The sequence below is a fragment of the Grammomys surdaster genome, unplaced genomic scaffold, assembly GCF_004785775.1.
Source record: "Grammomys surdaster isolate TR1022 unplaced genomic scaffold, NIH_TR_1.0 130, whole genome shotgun sequence".
NCBI lineage: Eukaryota > Metazoa > Chordata > Mammalia > Rodentia > Muridae > Grammomys > Grammomys surdaster.
The window spans coordinates 3847845-3865386 of record NW_021604588.1 but is presented as its reverse complement, the minus strand read 5'-3'; the positions used below and the strand labels follow the sequence as shown (position 1 = coordinate 3865386).

Below are 17542 nucleotides of genomic sequence, written 5' to 3'. Positions count from 1 at the left end.
TCCATTTCCTCACTCCCTCAAGTTATTTCACAAGGACCTTGACCTCTAATGTGTTCTTACTTGGGTCAGGCTCAGTGAGCCTCTATCTCTAGGAATCTCAGGAGCAATTCAGCTCCACAGTTGGGAAGCAGTTAAACTCTCAGTATTTTACTTAGATGTGTCATCTTAGTTGAAGATCTGGGGACTCCACAAGACCACCACTCTCTGGCGTGTTTTATAGCTGAGACTCTTTCAGTGTGCAGAAGGAATAACTTAGGTAAGATACAGAAGAGGAAACAAGTGGAGATCAGATATGGTAGGAATAGGGGTTTGTAGATAAGAAGCAGTTTCTAGGCATCCTCACTCATTTAGAGTATCTGGCTAAAGCAACTTTTTACTTAGCCTAGATATATCCCACCTCTGCATACAGCTAACCTCTGTCCTCTTCTTTTGTCTAGTTCTTTATAAAACAATCTCCGATGTCGCTTCCAACTCAAGGAAACTAAATGGGGACACTTGTCTCCCTCTCTGCCTATTCTCCTTTATATACGCCCTCATCACGTGACTCAGTGAGAATTCCCCCACATCCCTTTACCACTTTCAACTGACCTTTCTTCAACAATGGCTCTTTCCAAAATTTAGTGTGGTTCACCAGTTAGTAGGATGTATTTCAGCCTCACACATTTATTAGAACATCAAAAATATATTTTTCACACCCTTTCAATTAAAGTTAATATCTTTATCCCTCGTTCTTTCCTTCTTTCCCTCCCTTCTCCCTCCCTCATCCACTCCCGGGATCTCCCTTTTGATTCACAGGCTCAGCAAACAGCACCTGCTTCTCAGAAACAAGGCTTGTCCTGTTCTCCTTTCTCTAGTCTTCCTTTAAAAACCTCTTCCTGACAGCCACTGGCGTGAAAGGAGACACACAGAAGGAAAACACCACAGGCAAAACAATTCTCTTTCTTTTTGGACACAGGCCATTTCAGAGGTCTCCCCAGAATCCCCAAATTCTCCTCTTCACTGTTGTCCTTACAGGCCTGGTGTGGGGTGTGAGGTGTCTCAATTTTGTTGTCCAGCAATTACCACCAAACTCCTATCTATGGTTCTCTCTCTCTCTCTCTCTCTCTCTCTCTCTCTCTCTCTCTCTCTCTCTCTCCCTCTCTCTCCTCTTCTCTCTTTCTCTCTCTTTCCCCCCCCCCCCCCGTGTGTGTGTGTGTGTGTGTTTGAGCGCCTGTTATTTCTCACTTGGGGGCTCGCTTCTAATTAAGTAATTCAGGAGGTTTAAAAAACACAGAACAACTAAATGAAACCTCGAATTAGAAGGAAAATGGCTCAAATGGGTCCCCATCTCTGGGAGTTCTGGTTAAGCAAGCAAACAAAATGGGCTGGGACAAATGATTATTGTAACTCAGAAGACCAAAGCAAATGTAATTAGTTCCCAGTCTACTTCTTGTTCCTTAGCCTCTGACACTCTCCAACCCTCACTCCCAACCCTACACGCAGCAGCAGCAGCGAATTTATCCAATTCTTCCTGATCTTCACTGGGGGAAAAAAGTCGCTGCTGCAAAGCTGGGAGGGTTAACAGAGCTGGTACCCCAGTCTGCCAGTTAGCCAAAGGAGATTGCCGGTAGGCCTCAGAACCCGCCCCTTGCTAGGCTTCCCAGCCAATGGGCACCTGTGGGGAGTATGGCGCAGGGTCCTATTGGCTGCCCAACCTACGTGCATAAGAAAGAACGAGAGAGGCAGGCAGGGCAGCATTGTTATCTTAAGACACTCATCTGGTGTCTGAGTCTGCAGGTGACACTGGTTAGGTACGGACCGAGAAGTCAGAGTGGGGACGCGCCTGGCTGCAGCTCTAGGATGGAATCCCCCTGCCTGCTGAGCAGCTCGCGTCTCAACCCGCAGCGCCTCCGCTGAGCTCGGCGGGTTCCGGAGGACTTGGGAAATGCACCTGCCGCGCGCTCCGAGGACACCAGCAGGTCCTCAGGCAGCCAAAGGAGCCAAGACGCCTGAGGAACGGTTTTCATCCATGTACAAGGCACAGATTTCGGATGACAGGGCGGGTGAGTCTCTTTAGAGTTGGAGGAAAAAAAAAAAAAAGAAGCAAGATCTTGGGTTTCACCTCGGTTGAGGGACAGGGGACTCCTCAGTTGGCTTCCCACTTTCCTCACCTCTCCCACGCCGCGTGCGACCCAGCCTAGCGCTGATCCCACTTCACAGATGCTGTGGGTGCCTGGGATGCTCGCTGCTCCGCGGCAAGGCAGCAGGCAAGTGGTCTAAACGCCGCCACCGCGGCGGCAACAGCAAAGCCCAGGGCAGGAGAATTTGAAAAGAGACATCAGTTCCCTCTCACAAGCTGAGGGGAGGCACTCGCATTTCCCCAAAGGAGAAAGAGCCACAAGAAATCATGAAGTAAAAACTTTGGAAGGCTGCCACTGGAGATGTTGCACAAAAATCGGGCGTCTTTTAGGAGTCTCCTCGCAGTCCTTGGTGGTTTGGGGAGCAGCTGATACAGCAAGAAGGGCTCTTACAAGGATTCAAGGTAATTGTGCAGGGGTCTGTATCCCCTGGGTTTTCTGTATCACCTTTCGTTGTAATTTTGATGGGTCCTCATTCAACCCTCTTGTCTGGTGCCTGGCAATTGCAAGCCAAAGGAATAACTCCCATTCCATCCCCTAGTTTCTGTTAGGTAGAGCTTAGCATTGGACTTTGGGTTTGAGCTGACTCTGGAATTGCCTCCTGGTGTCGCATGGCTGTCACAGAGCTTGGGCACTCTGCCTGACCTATATTGTTTTTTGCCGATTTAAGTCCCTAAAGTTAGAGCAACTCCCATTAGCTTTGTAAAATAAATTCAGGCTCCATAATTGCAGAGGATGACAAGGACTTTTGCTTGCCTAGCTGATGCTGGACAGAACGGCACGAGGTTCACTGTGTTTGGGGAGGACCCTAAAGACCTGGTATTGTATTGTGCAATACAGCTGTATTCACATGGTCATAAAGCCTTGTAGCATGCTTTAGAGGCCAGTCTATTTCTTCTATGAACATGTAATCAGGGACAAAAATAATTTCTAGAAGTGAATCCCATAGTCTCCTTTGGGTGGTATAACAGAAATCCCAATCGATTGAGTCAATCCTGGTATTGCACTGGAGACACTACATGGGGAATATCGCTGTGCTGAAGGGAAGAGTCTGCTGAGACCATCTATCAGCTTGTTTTCCCTGTTCATACACAGGCGTGTGTGTGTGTGTGTGTGTCTGTGTGTGTGTGTGTGTCTGTGTGTTCACAGCTGTATGAAGGAAACTGGCTGCTCACAGAAACACTAAGCATCTATGCCTAGCCCCTGAGCAGACCATGATGCCTGAAGTGTCCCTTCCCAGTAGGAGGATGAACTTGTACACTCCCGTTCTAGCCCAGAGGAGTTCTCTCTTCACCAAGCAGTCTTTCTGCATGGTACATATTTATTCAGGGTATATAGACTTAAGCCAAATATTAACTAACAATCAACTGGATGCACTGTAATGTGATTGAGCAGACCTTTCTGTAAAGAACCATATGTATGTTTTCCCCTGTCCTGGGAGCAGGTTGCCCTGAGTAGGAACAAATGTACTAAGAGAATATCAATTATAAAATAAAATCCAGACCTCATCCAACAGGGCCAGTGATATGTTAGCATAGGCCAGTAAGAAGAATTAAATGTACACTGACAGTCAAGTATTTCAAGCCAGGTCTTCTCTAGACACGTGTATGGTGATTCCTTTGCTTTCCTCGACCCCTGTCCAGGCTCTTGGAAGATATGCAATGCCGATATTAACCAGGAAGCTATAGGATTCTACTAAATCCCCTGGGGGGCAGTCTGATGACATCAGGCAACTGCTAAAGTGATGCTGGAGTCTATGTGTTTCTCCCTCTTGGTTTTGCACAGTTGTATGCATGTTTTTTGTTTGTTTGTTTTTTTACATGGCCCTCTAGAGTTCCTTCTCACCTGGAATGAGTTTCTATGTAGCACTGAGAGCATGACCAAGCAATGCTGCCACAGTGATCTATCTTACCAGTACCATGGCTGCTACCCACTCTGGGAAAAGATGCATGCTTTGGTTCTGTAAGGAAAGATGTGATTTGAAAAGATGCCGAGCAAGGATACTGTGTTATATGAGAGCAAAAGTCAGACCAGAATCTTTGCTGCTGGAAAACAGCTGGTTTTAAGGGGTTTGACAGCTGGCTGCAGCCATAGGGGACCCTGAAGAGCCATTCTTGACTCTTACTTCATTTTCCCTACAAAAATGGAGTTGCCTTTCCTTTCCCAGAATGGGAATGGCTATGTGCTACAGTGTGGAAACAAGAAGGACAGAAGAGGGACAAGCTGGGGAGGACAGTAGCACCCTGTTCTTGTGTTGGCCTGGTTTGGGAATGGTGAACATCTCTTCCTGGATCTCAAGATCCCCTTCTGAGTGTTCCTATCTGGCCTCCTGACAGGTTGTTTACTGAGCAAAGCCAGAGGGCACAGAACATCCCTGCGTCATCAACTCCTTCTGATCCCCTTCCCCAAGGTACAGGCTCGTACCTGGGGAGCACCACCTTAGACATATCCCTCTGAGAGGGTGCTCCAAAATCCCTCTCTACTCACAAACAAGAGGTAATCTAAAGGGACTGGAGATGATGTGTGGGCACTGTATGCTGAAATGTTCCGTGTTCAGGTCCTAGCTAGTGTTTCACTAGCACAGGATGCTGTTACTTCTGGGGTTCCATTCTTGTGTCTTAATAATAAGTCCTTGCATATATTTTGGAGAACTCCCTTCCCAAAGAGCTGAGAGCATTTACAGAAGTCCTCTACATAATCTTCAGATGGCTTATAGTCTCCTTTGTCTTTGACTGATTTCAGTCTTCTTCTTGGAAAGGGGAGTACAGAGTAACCCAGGAGAAGATCTGTCTTACGTGGGACACACAGCAATAGGAAAACTCATGGAATAGTGCCTGTGTTATTGCTTCTTGAATAACCTCAGTCCCATGAGGTTCTTCTAAGGTTTATCTCAGTGTCTGTAATCCGATTTGGTTACTTCATACTTTACAAAGCTAGGAGGCTGTGATGTGATCTGGGGGTCCTCCTCTGACAGTATGTCAGAGTAGGGAGGGATAAAAAGCCTTAGGAAACTTTGTCTTCATGATTTTGTAGTCTACTTGGGAAAATAAGCCCATGGTCCAGGCAAAGGCAAATGATGATGTAAGTTCTCAACAGAAGTTCAATCCAAGAGAAGTCAAAAAGACTGACCTTATTAATCAGCCATTGATCTGTACTAATAATAAGAGCTATCAGGATTCCACGAAGGGAGAATTAGAATTGAGCTATGAGAGTTAAAAGTGGAATATTTTTGATAGGCAGAGAGGGGATAAAGGGTCCCAGCTGATCAAGTCCATCACTGGAGAACAGGAAGAAGCTGAAACCAGCACGGTCTGCATGGGTCTTTGGGGCCACCTCTCTTGCAACCTGGAAATCGTATGTATCTGGGTTATTTGTATGAAACATGTATGGCCTAGCAGAAGTTGATCTAGGACCCTGACAGGGCTCTGAAATACTGGACATTCAATTAGGCATTGAAAATGTTCCCTGCCCTTCCATCCGTTCTCAGGTCTAATCCACATATAGTGGGAAAGGCTTTACTCAAGGTCAGAGAACCTATCAACTTCATATCTAAAAAATCTGAGTGAGAATGTTGGGGAAGGCAGGCAAATTTCAAGAGAACACGAGAAAAGACTTCTCATATTTTAGAATCAGAATCCTTTAAGAGAGAGCTTTGATTTTCCTCCATTTCCTATTTCTCCACCCAATGTTCCTCTTGGGGTTTACTTGGAGCCGGCAAAATGCCAAAGCCCTTAGGCATTTAGCATTGAGCAGAAGATTTTCAATCTTAAGATTCTTGAGCATGCCCATGTACATAACCTCTTGTCTCCTCTTCTCTTTCCCTTTTAATAAAACATATGCTGTTGCAGTCACAAAGGAGGGGACCACAAAAAAGCAGGAGGGGGTGGGGAGTGGTACTGCCAGCAGCTGTACCACGAGGTACTGTGATTGTTCAGCAAAGCAAAGAAGGGAGAGGCATGGTGTCAGCCTGGATAGAACCAAGGGGAGTCTAAGGGTTGCTGCCTTCTAACAGGAGAAGGCTCCAGCCAGCTACACATACACACTTGTTCTAGGAGTCAGCCTCTCCCAGAGAAAGGATCAAGAACAGCATAAGCCTGTGAGAGGACTAGCTGCTCAGAGAACTTGGTCTTCAGTTGGCTTGAAGCATCATGCTGGCTGCTCACCACTGTGTGAATGGCTCCATTCCTATAACAGGGAAAGCTCCCCTTGGGCTTGAGAGGAGAATGACTTGCCACAGTTCACACCATAACTTCTCCGAGGTCTGGAGGAAGCTCTCCTGGGAACTCAGTCTCCCTTTGTACTTTGGCCCAGGAGTGCAATCTCAAGCCAGATCTTAAGAGACAATTGCTCTCTCTTGAAGATCCTATCTTAACTCTGTCTGTTATCCTTGCTCTACAAGCACCACTATGTTAATGACCATCAGCTTGGCTGTGCCTAGGACACCTTCTCTCTTTACTTTTCAGAAACATACACTGCCATGTTGGGAGTTGAGCCAGAGCCCCGGGCACATGATGTGTAGTTCATAATTTTGGAGGAAACCCTGCTCTGTTTGGGAAGGAAGTGTCAGAAGGCTAAGTTATGATGGCTGCAGTGGGTTAGCCTTCTCTAACATACTGGTACAGGTTGATCCTCTTTAAATTATCACTTTGATATGCAGAGGAAAGTAGAACACCATCACCACAACCTGCCATCTTCAGTGTCTGGTCCAGTTCCATCATTTATTTTTCTGAAACTCACTTGCAATGCTGAAATACCCGAGGTACTGGACTGAATAAAATGAGGAGCCATCGCTGGCAGAAATCCACCCAAGAACTCCACAGGTAGCTCAGGAGCTCTTGAAGTGCATACTAGGACTGTAAAATGCAGCTTGGGTTGAAAAGATTTATTTTTTCAAAAGCCGTATAAGAAACTGTATATGTGGCTCTGTTGACACAGTCCTTGTCTAGCATGCTCAAAGCCCTGGGTTTCATCTCCGGCACCACATGAAGCAGGCCTGGTGACACACACCTGTTAATGCTAGTTCTTAGGAGGGAGAGTCAGGAAGATCAGAAGTTACAGGTCATCCTCAACTATATAGAGAATGGAAGGCCCCCACGGATATAAAAGACTTTGTTTCTAAGAACATCCTCCCCCCACACACACACAAGCAATGTAAAAATATCACTATTTTTTACACTGATTTTAGATTTAAATGATGTAATATTTCAGATATGCTTGGTTAAATAAAATCCAGTTAGTTCATTTCTTTTAGTTTTTAATATAGGGACCAGAAGTTAGATTTCCATCTGTGGCAGACATTGCATTCCTTTTAGACAGTGCTGGCCAGGCCCTGCAGAGCAGTAGCAGGTTAATGGGGAGAAAGGGCAGAGCTTGAGACAGGAGGAGACAGAGACATAAAAAGAAAGAGAACATGGAGGGAGAGGTCAAGAGCGGCCCAGAGGGAGACTCTGGGCATGGGTTTCTGAAATTTAAAAGCAAGGAACACAAATAGCTTACATGGCCTATATTTATTTGAGGAGGGACCTAGCTAACTGTGACTCAGCCCACTGGAAGCTTTTGTAAAGCAATATAGCTCTCAGCTCACATGCCCAGGGTGAGTTGGTGAGAGACCTCTTGGTTTAGCCTGGGTTTTTTTGGGGGGTGGGGTGGGGTAGGGGGAGTAATAGTAAAAATAACTAAGTAAATGATCTTCAGGGTCTCTCTCCAAAGAATGAGGACACGCTTGGCTGTACCACTAATAGTCTTAATCTTCAAAGTCCCTCCTTTGCCATCTCTGCTACCAGATGATCTCCCTGTCCGTGACTTTTTTATTTTTCAAAACAGACATGTTTTAGTGTGGTGGAGAGACAGAAGAGCCCCACTGTATTTTCAAGATTATTTATTAAACTATAAATTAAAATGGGAGGATGTAAGGGTCACATCTTATTTGTTAATTACAGGTTGAATCACCCCTTCATCATAACTGCACTAGTGTTGTTCATCATCAAGATAAGGTTTGGGCATGTCAAGAGCTTCTCTCATATTTGCTTAGCCCTCTATCATATTCAAAAATGTTCTCCCAAGCTATATTTCACTTAATTCATGCAACACCCCCAGGGAGCAATTATTATCTCCTTCCTATGTTTTCCATGATCTCTCTTCATATCACCTTTATGATTATATTTTTTAATTCTTCTCTTTATATGGTCTTTACTCAGTCTTTCTTGCAGTTTTAAAATATGAATTATGCGAAAGAGGCATTGTTACCTTTCAGAGCCTTGTCTCAGCACCTACAAAGCTCTCTCTTAGGGTGTTGTTCTTAATGTGAACTAGAGTAGGGTACCAACTATAGCTCCAGTACATTGAAGACACTCAACAAATGTTATGCCCATTTCTTGCTAAAGATCTCCAGTTTGATACATGGACAGTTTTGGTATCCCAAACTAGGCTTGTAATAATTTTGTTCCTTGGATACCTGCTTCAGCAAATGACACAACCAGATCTCCAGGGACATGGTAGAGAACTGTGAACCTGGATTTAATGGGTTGACGAAAATTCAAGGCCAATCTCTTCTACACAGGGAGCTCCAGGCCAGCCAAGGCTAGCAAGACTATGCTTGACAATACAAACAAACAAACAACAACAAAGACCTCATTGAGTAAGAGAATTTGAGTTGGAGACTTGAGGACCTGAGTTCAAATCCCCAGCACCCATGTGAAAAAACAAACAGCTAAAATTAACCCAGAATAGCTGCATGTGTCTGTAAATGTCTGCAGTATTGGGGGAAATGGAGACAAGCAGATCTGGAGTGCTCACTAACCAGGTAGTCCATCTGAAATGAAGTGTCTGGTTGAGTGAGAGACCCTATCTTAAGACAGTAAGGTTGAGAGCAATGCAGGAAGATACCAGACACCCAGTTCTGGCCTCCGCATGTGAACACATGGGCCTGCATAGCCAGACACTCACATGTATGCACCACATACACACATATACCTTCAACACACACACACACACATACACACACACACACACACACACACACACACACAGGAAAGAAATAGGTAAATGATACTGGCCTTTCACTTTCTCTCACATGGCTCCCCACCCCCATGCAATCAATCAGCAACCCTGCAAAAGGTGTGCCACTGGTGACTTTTGGAAGCTTTGCACTCCTGGTCACTCCTCCTGCCACTCTCTGAAGTCAGACTCATCCCTTTTTGCCTGGACCTTCGTGCATTTGCCCTCCCTGTTTCTTGCCTCCAGGGCTAGCCAGGTCTGTTTCCTCCTTGCAGCCAGAGTGATCTTTCAAAATGGTAAATTTGATTATGCCTCTCCTCTCGTCGCAATTCTCCTGTGGCTCCCCACAAGCATCAGAATGAAATCCAAATTTCTTAGCCTGACAAGCAGAGCTCCTTCGTGAGCTGGTCCGACAGCCTCTCTGTGTGCCTCTCCTCCTTCCTCCCTTCCCTACTGCAGCTTGCAGTGAAGCCCCCAGCACCCTGGTTCTTGGCTGTGCCATGGTGTTTTCTGGCAGTGCCCTCTGCTGTCCTACTCTCTGCTTCCTGGGGGTTCCTGAGCCTCAAGACTCTGTAAACATTATCTCCTCTGTGTAGGCTTCTCTGAGACTCTGGGACAGAGTTAATTGCCTCCTCCTCTGTACTCCCACACTTCTTGCTCAAATCTTTTTCACTCTAGTCACAATGTAATGATTCGTTTATGTATCTTGGGCAGTGGTGTTGACATTGGGATTCTAAGACACAGTTCTTCAGAGGTATTCAATACAGAGAACATATTATTGGAAGGCAAGCCCTGTCCTCCAGCACAAGAGATGGAGCAGAGTCTACCAGACACCAAAGCCTTGTCCTCTAGGTGCTTCCATTCTGGGAGAAAGGTGGCTCTGTGGTTCATAGGGTCACTGCTGATATTGGCCGACATTTTCATAGCATTTATGTGTCAGGCCCTGTGGTGAAATCAACTCTCATTTACTTATCACAGTGATTCTATACACTAAGTTCATCCTTTCTATTTTACATAAGGTAAATTGGAACTTCAGAGACATAAAAGATCTATGGCTGGAGATGGCTCCGTGGTTAAGAGTATGTGCTGCTCTTCCAGAGGACCTGAGTTCAGTTCCCAGCACCCTGTTTGGGCAGCTCAAAACTGTTTGTAACATTAGTTCCAAGAGATCTAATACCCTCTTCTGGCCACTGTGAACATCTGTATACATGTGACACATGTGTAAATATAAGCACATACATACCCATAAATAAAAATATGTTTAAATACTTTATATGTAATAAACATATTAATATATTATATATTATTTATAAGTATATGTATTATACTTAATATAAAAATTTATATTTAATAAATACATAAAATGTATTTCTAAGGAAATGTGTATTTACTTAATATACATTAAATCAATCATTTAATGTATATTAAATGTAAATTCACTATATATTAAATAAATATGTTTAACAGAGAGTGGGACAAGGAAGTGAAACTAGTCCAAAGTCACACAGCTAGAATGTTAGGGAGTTGGTATTCCACAAAGTTTAGGTCCTGAGTCCATCGGCTTTATTATGGACTTCAGAAAAATAACCTTACAGGTCAGTAATCAAAGGAGACAGTTTTAGGTAGTGGTAATGAAACAGAAAAAAACAAACCAAAAAAGGATATTATAGGAACACATGACTAGGGTACTGTTCAGGGAAAGAACTTTTACTGAAGGTTATATTTAATTTGAGGTGACTTGTCCTGAGAAAGGTAGACTGTGCTGCATCTGATGAGACATCTCATAAAGCATCCAGCTTGCTGCTCTTGACAAAGATAGAAAGAGATGACACATGAACACACACATCACCCAAAAGAACTAGAGGAACAAATAGGCTGGGGGAGGGGAAATCTGAAGGCATCTGGACCAGTCACTATTCCCTAGATTACATAGACTGAATGTGATACTTCTTTCACCACATCAACGGAAGCCTCCTTACCCTAGCTGCCTCCTTGATGCCCAGACTCATCCTTATCCTCAATCCAGACACACACACACACACACACACACACACACCCCTAGGCTTTGCTGAAGCACTTTTATTTTACTTTTCTCCTGTGAACGTAGTGTCATTCAGAACCTTAGTGAAGTGACAGGCACAGCAAAGGTTGGAAACAACCCAGAGGTATGAGCAAATGGGAACAAGATGAAAAATGACCTGGACTAGAGGGAGAAAGGGAATCTGATGGGGAGGGGCGTTCAGAAGGGAAGGTTTACGAGATGCTGCTGGGTCACAGCTTGGTCATTATGTCAGTCTCCACTGACATCCAAACATACATCTATCCATTTGTTTGTCCTTTGTGAGTATTTTTATAAGAGAAAGTTAAAGAAATGATTGGAAGAGCAGGTAAGCCTAGCTGGAACACGCTCATAAATATTTACGATACGTCTTAAAATGAGTAGAACTTGTACTGGACTCATTTTGTTGTAATATCTCACTTAATTTTCATTTTTACCTCATGAAGGGAGTGCCCTTCTTATTTTGTAGACTAAATCCGAGGAAAGTAAGTTCAAAGGACCTAACCTCAGGTTCTAATTACTGCATGAGAATTTTAGAGTTAGACACCCTGGGAGGCTCTGAGCCATCAGGAGAAGAAAGACCAAGTTCCTAGTCAGAGCAACTCCAGTTCTGTGTTGGTTACTGACCAGCAGTGTGACATCAACTAGGTTATAGAACATTCATGAGCTATGGTACCTCCTCCTAAAAATTGGAAATGATAACATCTCCTGAGGATTAGAGACAATGATTCAGAAATATCCAGGAAGTACTTGCCTCAAAATGGACGTTCAGAAAAAGGTAGCTGCTGTTTCTGTGTCTCCAAAGATGAACACTTGCGAGATGTCAACTTCCATAGAGGTCAAAGCTGGGAATCAGGCATAGCCAACTAGAGTTGATGCTACCTTTAATTCCCTCTGCTTGGGGAAATGAGTCAGATATTTCCTCAGAACCATTACCAACTGCCGGGTCCCATAATGCTTTCCAGGCATTTTCTCCTCTGACCGTGTGATACACCCTCCTAAAATGGGCTATTTTCTGTTTATGAATAAGGAAATGGAAGTTCTCAGAGATTAAATAACCCATTCAAGGCTTCTCAGAGTGGACGAACCAGAGTTCACACTTGACCCTAAATCTGTCAGATGCAAAAGCCCTTTGCTTTAACATTAGACTTTACAATGCATCCTTGTCCTAGGTTGTGTCCTGGGGAAAAGGTAGCTCGGTGGCCAAGTTAAGAGGAGCTGTTTCAATATCTGACTGATGTTTTCTTAAGTAGGACAGAAGCATTCTTAATTCTGAAGGGATTCCTCGTAGCAGGCCACCAGGGCTGATAGATGGTAAAAGATGACCCAAATGCAAACGCTGGGAATACAAAAGTAGGCAAAACAAACCAAAACAGAAACGCAGACAGAGCCCTGAAGAGTCTCTAGTGCAAAGCTTTACACGGCCCTGCTCACTCAGTACACGTACGCTGAGTATTTCAAGGGCCCTTTCTGAACACAGGTGTGTTCCTTTTTTTTCTTTTCTTTTCTTTTCAAAAGAGCTAGGCTTTCAAAACAAAATTGGGGCTGAGTATCCTTAGGCTTGGAGGGAGGTTTCCTGAGCTTCGCAAGACTTTTAACCTTTCAGGGAAGCAGTGGACTTTCATTAATAAATCTCCACCTAGAACTCTAATACACCCAGCCAATGCAGGTGGAAGGCTCTCCTTGGAGCAGGCCTAGGTGCCTGGAGCTTGGTCATCCCACATTTCTCTCCTCAGCCAAGAGTTCTGCCAAAGGCACCTCCTTGGAGCAGGAAAGGCTCCTTGAAACACACTGAAAAGCATGTACTATAGAAATCCTTCCAAAAGGACTTGCCATTTTAAATATATATATATGTATATATGTGTGTGTGTGTGTGTGTGTGTGTGTGATATATTAAAATTGATCATAAAATGTAAGACCTTTGTCAACACAGACACATCTGTGACATTCAGTGAGACTAGGAAAAATTACTGGTCCCTCTTATTCTCAGTAATTGAAAATGCATGAAGTTCAATGTCTACGAATAAACACCTGCTGTGTGCCAGGAACTGTACCAGACACCAACTATGCTTACATGTGCAGACTCCTTCTATTCCATCAACCCCGGCCTCACACATGAAGGACGTGCCTCTCATCGAACTCAATAAAATGAGAAGAACTGAGTAAGAAGAGTTTCTTGACACTGATCTGAGAGCTCAGCAGTTGGGGAATAATGGTTCTGGGAATTTTGTTTGCTTGCTTTTAGACAGAGTCTTGCTGTGTCTTCTGGCTGGCATGGCCTGGAATTTGTTATGTAGACCAGGCTGCATCTCAAAGAGATCCTCCCAAGTCTCTGCTTCCCCAAGTGCTGAGATGAAAGGTATCCCCACCAAGCCTGGCAGTGTCGGGATTTTAACAGTGGGTAGAATGAATTAGAGTGTCTGACTTTGGTCACTAACCCCTGAAACTTCTACATTGGATGGAAATAATATTTATTAACATATCTCATAGTTTCTTACTAGAGGCCAACATGCTTTAGCTGTGAGATTTTATTTACCTCACCTCTTTGTTTTCACAAAGCATTCCTATCCACCCAGACTTGTGCTGCCAATCCTCTTCCTTGACTCTTCTCTTCCTGATTCTCTAGTTTGGGTCTAGGCTCAGTGGCAGAAGTGGTTTGAAGGTATCTACTTTCATTCTTCACTTGGGAGCTTACAGGGCACACCATCCTGAGCTGAAGGTGGCCAGGCTGGGGCACAGATTTCAGTTGAGTTGCTGGAATAGTGTGGAGTTGAGGCTCCAGAGAAGTCCTTGTAATGCCCTTAAGGAATAGAAACGCCTAGGTGCATAACTACTGCAGGGGCAGCTCATTTCTGCCTTCCCTTCACTGTATCTGGCCACTTAGCACACTATAAATATGTTGTCAGACAAGAAACAGGCGCAGGTGATGAGCAGCGTTCCTGTGGGTGATAGGTCCCCAGAGGCTTCCTGAACACTGTGCCTCTTCCTCAATCTTTGCTCTTTGGGATTTGAGATTCAGAAATCATAGAGTAAGGCCAACATCCTCCTGAAGCCTCCGGGCTCTGGAGACCCCCTAGAGGCAAAAGCCTGTGTTACGAGCCCCCCACTGGCCTCCGAAGCCTCCTAGGAAGGTTCTTGCCTAGAGGCCTTTCCTAAAAGCTTTAACATGAAGCACACTTTCATCAAGTTCAGAAGGCATAGCCTAGCACACGTGTGAATGTGCGTGTGCGTGGGTATAGAGGAGTGGGAAAGACTGGCTACATTTATAGAAGCAATCCTGTCCAGTTCCGGTCCATTCTCTGCCTGACCGGGCCGTGCTCCTTTGTGCCCAATAGCCAACATCTCTCTCAGCCCCTGCAGCCCGGGAGACTGCCCTTCTTGGCAACTCCCTACCATCTCCATCAAGGTGACAGTTTCCCCAAGGCCCCTTCACACATCTCAGTAACCTGATCAACTCATTTGTGCTGAAGTATTAATGATTAATAATGATTTAATGTGGTGTCTCCCAATTAACACTGAAGCATTTCAAAAGAGAAATTCACAGATTTTTAACCCAAGTGAAAGACTCATGTTTTTTTTCCCCTAAAAAAGGAGGATTGCAGGCCCCTCAAAAAGTACAGAACAGACAGTTGCCTGGATAACAGCCACTCCTAACAACATTCGAAAGCATTGTATAGGAGCTTACATAGAATCACCTAACAGAGTCCTTTTCCAATCCACAATCACTAAAGATAATGCCTATCTGCATAACCTCCACTAGGAGAGGAAAACTAGGATGCAAGAGCTGACCACAGCTAGCTCCTTGTGTCTCCATAACAAAAACTAGATGCTTAATGGGTTTTCCTTCACTTGTGGGAAAGACCCTAGTCATTAAGAGAAGAGGCTCAGACACTACTAATCAGAGTGGAGATCTGTAGTGATAAGAGTATGTTTTCATTTTAGTCGCCGGGGGTGGGGATATGGGGCTGCTTTGGACACTCCGAAGCAGCTGACTATGATTTACCTCATGCTTTAGCAGAGACGTAGTTTTGCCAAATGAAGATAGTTTCTGTGATTGTGTGCCATTTGGAATTCTGGGAACTTTTCAGAGGTTGTATAAATGCTAGAGCCAAGATGGACATGACTAGTGGTTGGTGGTTGGCTGGGGAGGGGACATTGATTGGGGTTTATTAGTAGTCATGCTCAAAGAAGAAAAACAAGAAGAAACAAATTAGATTCAGGGATCTCCCTCTCTCTCCCTCCCTCTCTCTCTTTCTCTCCTCTATTCTTCATTCTCTCCTATCTGGTAATAGGGGGTAAAATTGGGAGGATAAGGGGTGTGAAAAAGAATAACCCACGAAATAGCAGAACCAAGAGCAACCTACACAGATCTTTGGCAGACTCTGTTCTGGGCTGATCATGTGATCTTACCCAGTTACTTCACTGCTCTAGTCTCAGTGCACATAACTATAAAATGGATGTAGCAAAATTCACAGCCTGGGATTGCTTGTTGCATGAAATATTGCGGAATTATCACCTATAATGTCTAGTGTTTGAAGAATGTCCATCCTGTGACAGTTCTGTTCCTAATCTTACTTTTATTTTTATTGTTTTTCTCCTATCTTAAGCTTCCAGTGCAGGACAGCATGCAAATGCCGTATTTATTGATCACTTAGAAGATTCACTAGCAGTCCAGCCTCCTAGGTGTGGTTGCTTTGGTAATGAACTGGATTTCTCTCCAGATGAAGGCATTGTATGAGATTTTTTCTCTCTCTCTGCCTGGTTTCTTTAAATGTATCTCACAAATGCAGTGAGTGAAATGGATTTGGCAGTGACTTAGAAAGACTTAATGCATTTCGGAAAGAGAAAAAAAAAGCCATAACAAAACCTGGTTTGTTTTTGTGATATATGGTTCGTGTGATATGACAAAACTCCATTTTTATGCTTAGGAAAATTGGCTAATTTTAAAACAGTTGACACATGCCATATGCATATAGAGTAATGATAGATTTTTCTTAGGCAAACAACAGAAGAACACAGGGCCAGAAATATCTGCTGGGGCTTTCATCAGTTAAATTCTTAGGTTATAGCAAACCTGCCCTGTGTAAGAGTGAGGAGGAACACAGAAAATGGACTCACAGTGGCCTCAAGTGCTTGAGTCAGATATTTGATCATAAAACCACCATCTATCAAGAATAAAATACAGACATTGTATTTTCATGGACTGAATGAGAAGAAAGAGGAAGTTACCCCATGTAGCAAGCTTTATGTGCCAAACTTTAAACAGTTCCAAAAGGAATTAGCCAGAAAGGGAATGCAAATGACAAAAGAGATGTGAAATTGGTTAGAACCCCTGATTTGTGTGTTTCAGAGCTTTTTCTGGTCACTTCTCTTGTTGGAAACATGCACAGTGTTTGGCTCTTATATAGCACTTAAAATGTTCTTTGAGATCCTCCTGTAAATAGTTCTGCATAACTCTGTGCCTCAGTCAGAAGCCCTTGTGGGCTGGATGGTGTGCAGTCTTCTGGACTCAAAGCATTTTATTTTATTTCATTTTATATATATCAAGACATGATTTAATTAGTGACTACAGAAAAAAAGTCAAAGAGCTTAGAGGTTTATGGTCAGGTCTTCAGGATCCAGCAGCTTGACATTCTAATCCTTTTATTTTTCAACTTAACCTGAACAGAGTCAGCGGAGTCAGTTTTCTTTCCTCCTATAATTCATTAGTTATTAAGTTTTCTCTCTTTTTATTCTTCTTTCTTACCTTTGCTTTGTGTAACTCTTCATTCTGGTCTGCCACTGCACTTTTTTTTCCTCCTCAGGATATCATAAAACAAAGAAAGCCAATATCTTGATGGCTCATTTGTGACTAGACCAAGTAGAAGAGGAATTTTCCCTGATGTGTTTTGCCTCCTAGAATAAGTCTTTTGTCCCTTGGTGAAGCTGACCATGAAGGTGATTACAGTTGGTGCTCCACAGTGATTTGAAGGGGAGGGGCTAAGCAGTGTGTGGCCTCTCTCCTTAATCATAGACTTAGCACCCCAGAGGCAGGAAGTGAGGTTTGTCTATTAGCCTAGCCCCTCCTTCTTGGCACAATGTCAACTACTGGGAAGAGTTCTTTTATTTACAAAATTAGAAGTACAAAACAAAAACTGTACAGAGCTAACTATTAATCCCACCACAGCATTTTCATGAAAGTCTGGGTTGCTGAAAGTTCGCCAAGCACTCTTTCTACTGAGGGTAAGGTATTCAATATTCAGAACTTCAAATTTGTAAAACTGTAAAATTTTGGAAGTTTTTTTTTCCTGTAAGGCAGTGGCTCTCAAATTTTAATGTGCACCCGAGGAGCTTGTTAAAATGCAGCATCTTCAGCCCCTTCTCCAAGGAC

General features: G+C 43.8%; 1 protein-coding gene across 1 annotated transcript in view; it reads left to right on the top strand.

The window, feature by feature from the left end:
• The first annotated feature begins 1724 nt into the window (after nucleotides 1-1724).
• Brinp2 (BMP/retinoic acid inducible neural specific 2) overlaps nucleotides 1725-17542 on the top strand; it is a 101893-nt gene continuing 86075 nt past the window's right edge. Inside the window, exon 1 of the mRNA XM_028760569.1 lies at nucleotides 1725-2521. The gene's annotated coding sequence lies outside the window, so the exon portion shown is untranslated. The remainder of the gene's footprint in view (nucleotides 2522-17542) is intronic.